General features: G+C 38.2%; 1 pseudogene; it reads right to left on the reverse strand.

Moving 5' to 3' along the window:
* Window positions 1-5,912: 5,912 nt before the first annotated feature.
* On the reverse strand, window positions 5,913-6,419 carry LOC103672773 (annotated as a pseudogene).
* Window positions 6,420-8,857: the final 2,438 nt, after the last annotated feature.

An 8,857-nucleotide genomic window follows, 5' to 3' on the forward strand; every position in this document is an offset into this window, starting at 1 on the left:
CATTTCCTGCTTCGGGGAGGGGCGGGGGGGGGGGCAAGGAAACCATCGAGATACCCAATCACTGAATTGCCTCTGCTTCCTCATAGTATCCAATCCACTCTCCTGATCTGAGCTCAGAATCGTTCACCTTGTGCCCAAACGCTGCAAGAAGCCCCTCCTTTCTTCCCTTTACTAAGATGCTCTTAATGATCCCCTGGGTGACTTCTCCCTTGTTACAGCAGGCTAAATAAAACAACGGTGTAATTTGTACTTTTACAGAAGTGCTTTGTACATCTGTGTGATTATAGGTGTTTCCTTAGTATCATTGGATTAGCCAGTTTTGGCAGATGTCAAACATACAACGCTGTTTAATGAAGTCAGAAGTATCTTCAACAATATAACCAGAGCAAATAAAGTAATTTTCATATGCCATTTCCTTACACAACTCGTTAATTTAGGCCAGCATCATTATACCAAAGGGCATATAACCATATTATTATTAATGTGGTAAAGCAAGGCAGTTTTCAGATGACCTGACCTAATCCAGGGAAGCATTTGATATCTATGCCTAAAATGTTCCTTAAGGAAACTTTATGGATCTTAGATTTATTTGTAATATTTTTAGGAGAGTTTTTATAGTTTAAGACATATCAGTCTTTAAAACTTTCTCCTTATAACTGAGTAACCAACTTTTCATATAGTTAAAACCTAGTAACTATCATTTCACAGTGGGCTTAAATCACACTCAGATTTTCAGTATGTACTGAGGCTGGAGGATTTATTCCAAGGCCTTTGGTGAGATAAAATATTTTTAGAGTCAGAAAAACATCCCTAGAATTCCTTGATCAAAAAAAATGATTTTGAGATGGAAGCCATTTGATTCATACCATAGGGAAACAAAAATTCTAATACCTCATCCCTGAAAAAAATCATAGGAAGTTAATTCCATTTCAAGGCTGTGTATAAGGCTGGTTTTCAACTAAAGCTTATTTTTATTTTTAGGTGGTGAACCATAATATTTGCCATATTGTAGGGAGTGAGAACCAGTGCAAGTTTTTTTTTTTTTTAATGAGTTTCTCTAACATCCAGAAATATTTCTCGTCTCTATTGTTGACTGAATTTCATTTTCATTATGTAGTTAATGAATTCTACCCCTAAAGAAAGAAGTTTTTCTTATCTGAGTTACCCATCTATAACAAAGATTTTTATTTTCATAAGAATGCAACTCATATCATTGATTTAAACAAGTCACCACTCTGTTTGGGACTGTAAGTAGAGGGTGAGACACCACAAACTAAAGAAACCTTGGGAAAATGTAAAGACTTGTTAATTACCCAGAGACTGAAGCTGAAACGGAAGTGATGGACATTTGGTTTTTAATTTTTTGGAAATGATTCCCATTTCTCAAACATGCTTCCTGCTTTCCATAAAACACTTGCTAGGGTTTTCCATCTGCCTGTCCTTGTATCCATCCATGATGTTCTAAATATGAATTTTCTGGCTTTAAAGAACAAGTTTCAATGTCAAAGCTATTTTCTACAAACACATTCCAACGTTGTTCCAGGATCCTGTTAGTGCTTTATGTATTTCTGCAATCTCTTCAGAGGGAGTGTCACAGAAATATGATATTCTCATTTCAGAACTGAATTCTCAAAAATATTTCTCACCTATTTGGGTGGGAAATCAATCCCTGGATAAGTGTTTATTTAGTCAAAACTGCATATATCAATATCCAAAAGTTGGAAGTCAGCTTTAGCTCCAACTTTTAGAAAACAAGATGAAATTTTTGTTTTGGTATTAGGATGGTGTTATAACTGGGGATCCAGAAATACCCAAATCCTGTATCTGACCAAGCCACACTTTCTGACAAACTTCTGGAGGGAAATTAGTCACAAGTAACAATGTGCAAAAAAAACAAAGGTAACCCTGTATTGATTTCCTGACTGGAGACAAATTCCAATGCAGTAACTCTTTGGAACTGGAACGTTGATTCCACTCCCTCTCAAGAGCTTCTCAGATATAATCTGAAACCAGCTCCCATAGCAGGAGGGCAGGGAGAGACCAAGAAAGGGGTGAGCCACTCCAGGTCGATAAGCGGCAATTTTAATAAACAAAGGAACATACGAAACTTGTGCAAGAGTTAGTCCTGTGTCTGCCCATCAATTCTTTTTTTTTTTTTTAAAGATTTTATTTATTTATTTGACAGAGATAGAGACAGCCAGCGAGAGAGGGAACACAGCAGAGGGAGTGGGAGAGGAAGAAGCAGGCTCATAGTGGAGGAGCCTGATGTGGGGCTCGATCCCGTAACGCCGGGATCACGCCCTGAGCCGAAGGCAGACGCTTAACCGCTGTGCCACCCAGGCGCCCCTGCCCATCAATTCTTAAAAGTTTATATAGAGGCCTTATCTGGGTTCAGCCATGTATACTGTGCAGGCGTTTTCTATAACGCATCACGATCTCAGCACTATGGTCTAGGAACAGCCTCTGAGAGGAGGAAAACCAAGTGGAACCTACATTCTAAGGACAGGGGAGGATGTGAAGAGCCTCTGTTCACCTGGGTCCAGCTCATAGGTCAACAGGCAGTCACATCGTTTTGATGACCTTCCCCAGTAGTAACCCAGGTGAAGAGACACAGAATATCCCTCTTTCTAAGCTAGTTAGCACTTAATGGCACCTGACAGCATGGTAAGTTTGGGTACTCATTCATTTGCAACCTAAAGAATGCTATTTATTATAAGATTCAGTATGGAGGGGGTCTTTCCCTACAGGGAGAGCAGGGAGTGGCTATCAGGAAATGGGTAAATGGGATAATAGAGGAGCAAAACAACAGTTGGAAAAATCAGCCAGTTGAACCAACTAGAGACAGAATGTACATCTCAGCACTCAATTTAATGCGCACTGAACTTTGTTACTCTGTTACTTCGGAGCAAATTCTGTAAACCCTGAAGAAATTAGAACATCTTATGAAAATACTTGAAAAAAATTTCACATCTTAGTTGTTATTTTGTGGGATCTAGCATCATTTGGGGCCTCCAGAAAAGTCTTCAAGAATGTGATGATAACAGAAAATCACCATATACAAAGTAGCTGGATTCTCTCTCTTCTGAGTTTCTACTATATCTAGAATAGTTTTGAATTTCTTGTTATTATTCAGTTAAATTTAATATTGTTGTTTAGTTTCCTTAAAAGGAGAAAGACTTCTTAAAATCTTTTAAATACTTGGAAGGACCTCTGGATTAATAATTTCTAAAAAATATTTTCCCTCTTATTAACTTTTTAGAGAACAGAATTTTTATTTATTTGGAAAATAAAAACCATTTGAAGACAATCTGTTCAACGAAGCGTTCAATGACATTCAAAACCTTTTTCAAACCAATTTGACTACCTTGAGTCACTTTTGATAATTCAACTTGTTGAAATAAATGGCCTATTAAATGTCAAAATGTTTGTGCATATAAACAAGGTGAGTATGAAAGGGTGAGAGCCAGGACTATCTCTGAATTTATGCTGCTGCACTTCATTGTTGTTTCATGATGTTCAAGTGTACATGCATGTGTTGCACACATATGGACCTATTCAAATGGGAAGGATTTGAGAGCTCTGTAGGACTGTGACTGACATATATAGTACCTTGAACTTGTATATGTAGAAGGGCTTTGCATTGGCTTTTCCAGCTTTATTGCCTGGTAAATTGACCCTTTTAACTCTTTTTTTAAAAAAAAAATATTCCTGACTCTCAGTGCACATATAACCACCTTTTGCATTCTCTAATGTAGACTCATTTTTACATCAGTTCTATTTTCACAATGGGACATGACATTTATTGGTTTGAGAACACTGACTAAATTGGAATGCAATTCCAATATACATAAAGGCACCTACAACAGCAGGATGACATGAATCTGAATAAATGAAATTTCAAAGGTCAGTCACAATAAAAGTCAGAGTTGGTAAATAAAAACACAGTAATTCTCAGAAATAAAAAAGAAACAAAAAATAACACAATAATATTCAACACAAATAAAAAGAGCAGGAAATGCATATAAAGTAGAGGTTTTGATGAGGAGGAGTTAGAAATAAAATTCTGCTATAAATTACACTATTTTCTCAGGAAGACTAAATGAATGCCTGAGGAAGAATATAGCAATGCTGTCAAACTAACAGGAAGACGACTGGGGAGAAATAGATTTTTGTTGTCAGTAACACTTATAATTCACTGCCTATAATCCTTAATTAATATCAAAGTTGATTAATGCTAGATAATCTTTAAAATTTAGCAGTTGAAATAAAGCATAATATGAGGTAATCTGGAAAAATAACAAAAAAATCAAAATAGACTAAGAAATGAAAGCAGTAATAGGTGAATTTCAAGCATAGCTTTATATTATAATGTGGAAAAATATTAAATCTAAAAAATTATGGGCTTTAAAAGCACATGCAGAAAGTGAATATAATGTAAATATAAGGAATTAAGTAAGAGATTTAAGAGAAAGCTATTATTCTCCCATATACCAGAGAGAACCACAATTATTTAAAAAAAGATAAGAAAAAAGAAAGAAACTGCTGAGGTCAGGGACAGAAATCTTGGATGCAGTTAACTTCCACTTGGAAAGGAAAAGAGCAATGTACAGAAAACAGTGAACATTGTCAGAATGAACATTGTAATTTACCAATGAGCTAAATTACACTGAATGTTATGCCCGGTTTTCCAAGCGCATTTCAATTGACCCATCATAGGTTTTAACCAAGGTGATCATTCTTCCTTGATGCGCTTTCCTCACTTAGTTTCTAAGAACATCCACCATCCACTACTTCCCAGGCACCTTGGATGATGCTCTTCTTCATCCTGACCTCTTCATGGTAAGCCCAAGCTTGGTTCTTGGTCCACATACTAGCTCTTGGTTTCATCCAGGCAGGTGACAGGTACATTCTGCATGCTGATAACCTCCAGCCTAGACCTTTTTCACATGAACTCCAGACTCATATATCCAACGGTTCATTTGTGTCCATCCTGGATAGATTTAATGTCCAAAGCCACACTCCTGATTGTCCTCCTCTAATCTCCTTCGTATAGTTTTCCTCACTTAACTGTGGGAAATTCCATCCTTGAAAGTGTCCAGGCCAAACCTTTTGGAGTCATCATTGGCCCTCCTTTTTAGCACATATCCTTCTTAAATCCACTGAGAAGTCCTTTTGTTCTAACTTCAAACTTTTCTGTCTACTTTGAAGGCACTGTCCACCAATTTTCACCCCGATCTGAGCCACCGTCAGCTGTCGCTGCACTGCAATGTTCTCCTCATTGGTCACCCTGCATTGGTCCTCCTCTCCCTACAGTGTCCTCTATATAGAAGAGGGATGATCCATTTGAAATCCACATTTCTCTGCTTGGAATTCTGCAATGGCTCTTCACTCTACTCGGTAAAAACTAAAGCTCATTCAAGCCTCTGTTAGGCTCTATATGACCTAGCCTGCTGCCTCATTACCTTTCTAACCTGAATTTCTACACTTCTTCCTTGCTGCCACTACCCCAGAGAGCCACATTTATCCACTTGCTTCTTCCCAAACACAGGAGGTACACTCTTACCTTGGGACTCTTGCCTTGTTGCCTCTGCCTGGAATGCTTTTCTCTTAGCCACCTGTTTGGCAAACTTTTTCAACCCCTCAAATCTTTGCTCAAATTTCACCTTGATGAGGCTTACCTTGACCACTCGTTTTAATATTGCAATTTGACAACAGCCCAAATCCCTGCCATTCAAAACTTCAAATTGCCTTACTTTGTTCTGCTTTTTATTTTGTTCCATGGCATTTATAGCTTTCTAACATGATACACAATCATTTATTATATCTATTATTTATTGGTTGTGTCCTCCTGCTAAGATTAAGAGATTAGAAGTTTGTTGTTTTTTTTTTTAAGCCTACACAAAGTCAATTTATTAATAGGAAACAAAAACAATAATTTGAGGAATCCTGTTCACAGAGGGTGACCACAGTGATCCCCACCCCCACTTCGTGTGGGTGCTATTGGAGGGCATGAGGGTGACATCCTCAATTCTCTTTGATCTTCATCCCTGAGCAGGCAAGGGCTCTGAGGGCTGACTGGGACCCAGGCCCAGGGGTCTTGGTTCTCTTTCCTCCTGTGGCCTGGAGTTTGATGTGGAGGGCAGTGATGCCCAGCTCCTTGAACTCTGGTCCATATTCTGCATAGCCAACATAGCAGTATATGGAGAAGATTCACCCTGACCAGTCTTCACCTTCATTCTACCAGTTACACGAGCAGATGACTTCCTTGCCAGAAAGATCGGTGCCATAGACATGTCATTGAAAGATACAAAGGTGTGGCAGACACCAAATACTTTTTCTCCTACAGCCACCTGAGGTCCAAGGCTGATGACCTGTTCTTTCTCTTTTCCTTCCCCTTGCAAGATGCTATTTCTGTACATCTTCTCCAGACTCTATCACCAGAAAGAGCAAGAGTAGAGGGTTTTGACAGTTTTGTTCCCTAACATACCAAAGCACACTGGATTGAATTACTAGCTGAATCAAATGAACTTATCTTCATATAATGAGCTTTCAGGGTTATAATCTATGTACATATACTTTTTAGTACCATTGGAGATGCCTCAAAACAACCTCCAAATAACATACATATTCAGTATGGGTTAAGGGCTCATCACTGTCATTACTCACAATTCACTCAGTGCTAGATTCCAAATAAAAGATCGACAACTTCCATACGCCATTACATTTGCAAGAATAAATTAAGTATTTAGTAGATTCAAAACTCCATGTTGCGAAAAATACAATAATATAAAAACATGGTCTCTAGAGATTTACTATTCAAGAGGGAAAAATAACATAATTTTCATATTTATCTGACCGCTGAATTTCTTCCCAGCTATAATCCTCTTCTGTAAAAGCAAATAAAATGGTATTGTTTTTTTCAGGAGTTCAGACAAAAAAAAATTATTCTCTCTATCTCTTCTAAGGCTCTTTAGAATTGTTGTAAATGAAATGTCTGGTTACCTGGTTAACTCTTCCCTGGATGCTAATGGGATTAAAAATTCATTTAAATTTGGCTTTTTAAGGAGATCCCTGGAGGCCAGGCTAGCATGCTGAGCTCAGGTAATAGACTTTCAGCATCACAATCTAGGTACACACTTTTTTTTAATGCCACAGGGATCTTAAAGTGGTTTAAAGTAGATGAAATATTGTCATTATGTTCTTATGTGATGTTCTCTAGTGCTGGGATATTTTTAAAATGTTTGAGTGATATTTTAAACAAAGTAATAAAATACACAATCTGTCCCTGGTTGGTACAACTGAAACTATATCTATGGAAACGGAACTCAGTGACCATGAATGTTAATCCATCTGCAATTTCACAAAGAGGTACAAAATGAAAATCTCAATTCCAACCACATTTTTTTTGCAAATGAAATCTCCTTTTTAAGCTAGTGGGTGACTTGATGTATTTGATATGCAAGAATAATGTTTTCTCCTTAAGGTGTGGATGTTGATGTCCTATCCTTTTTGATCTTTTAAAATCTCTTAATGAGTAGACAGCTAAGAATGATGTAATTCTGGCCCTTGGTTGAGGACTTATGTAATACCCCAAAGCTAACACTTGTATTGTGAGGTTTGATTTAAACAGCAAGATACCGGCCCCATTACCCAATACCTGCTCATTACTACCTATCAATCTAAGTGACTGACTTTATTTTGTCATGCTGTTTCAGGTTCCTTTGATTAAAATATTCATTTCTTCCTAAAGCTCCTTTTAAAATGAACTTCTCTGGCAGTATTTTCTGATACTACTAGTTGATAGCTAGGAAAAGGAGAGGGCAGGTACCTAGGAAAAGGAGAGTTTTAACTGAGAAGAGAATAGAGAGAAGTCCTTGTATTAAATGGTGTAGGGTACTAGTGACCTATGTATACCTATGCCTATGCCTATACCTATGCCCATGCCCATGCCCACCCAGGCTCATGTTTTGCATATGTCTGTGCCTATGCCTGTGCCCATGCCCACACCCATGCCTACACCCACGCCTATGCCTCTGTCTGTGCCTATACCCATGCCTATGTCCATGAGTATGCTTCTGTCTATGCCCATTCCCACGCCTATGCCCATGCCTCTACCCATGCCTGCATCTATATCTATGCCTATACTCATGCCGGTACCTAAGTCCATGCCCATGCCTATGTCTATACTCATGCCTATGCTTATGCCTATACCTATACCCATGCCTATGCCCATGTCTATGCCCTTACCTGTGCCCATACTCATGCCTATACCCAAGACCATGCCCATGCCCCATTCCCATGCTTATGCCTATACCCATGCCTATGCCTATGCCTGTGCCTGTCTATGCCTATACTCATGCCTATACTTAAGTCCATACCATGCCCATGCTATGCCTATACCCATGCCCATGCCCTTGCTGTGCCTATACTCATGCTTATACCCATGCCCATGCCTATGCTTATACCCATGCACATACTTATGCCTAGACCTATATGCATTCTTATGCTTATGCCTATAGCCTCTATCTATACCTGTACCTATGTTCTTGCCCATACCTATACCCAGGCCTATGCCTATGCATACACCTATACCTGTACCTGTACCTGCTTCTGTATCTTCATCTTTATCTATATTTGAATGAAAGCCAATTAAAAAACATAAACATTTTTGTGGACCACATTTTTTTTCCCATTCAAGATAAAAATAGTTATACTGAGTCCCGCAGGAAAAAAATGGGTATTTTACAAATTAGACATCATTTTGTAGAATATAATGTTTTATTTTATTTTATTGAATAGAAGAATGCCAATGAGAAACTTGATATTGTTTTCTAGCCATCAATATGTTAGCATCTTT

The sequence above is a fragment of the Ursus maritimus genome, unplaced genomic scaffold (genome assembly GCF_017311325.1).
Source record: "Ursus maritimus isolate PB19 unplaced genomic scaffold, ASM1731132v1 scaffold_8, whole genome shotgun sequence".
NCBI lineage: Eukaryota > Metazoa > Chordata > Mammalia > Carnivora > Ursidae > Ursus > Ursus maritimus.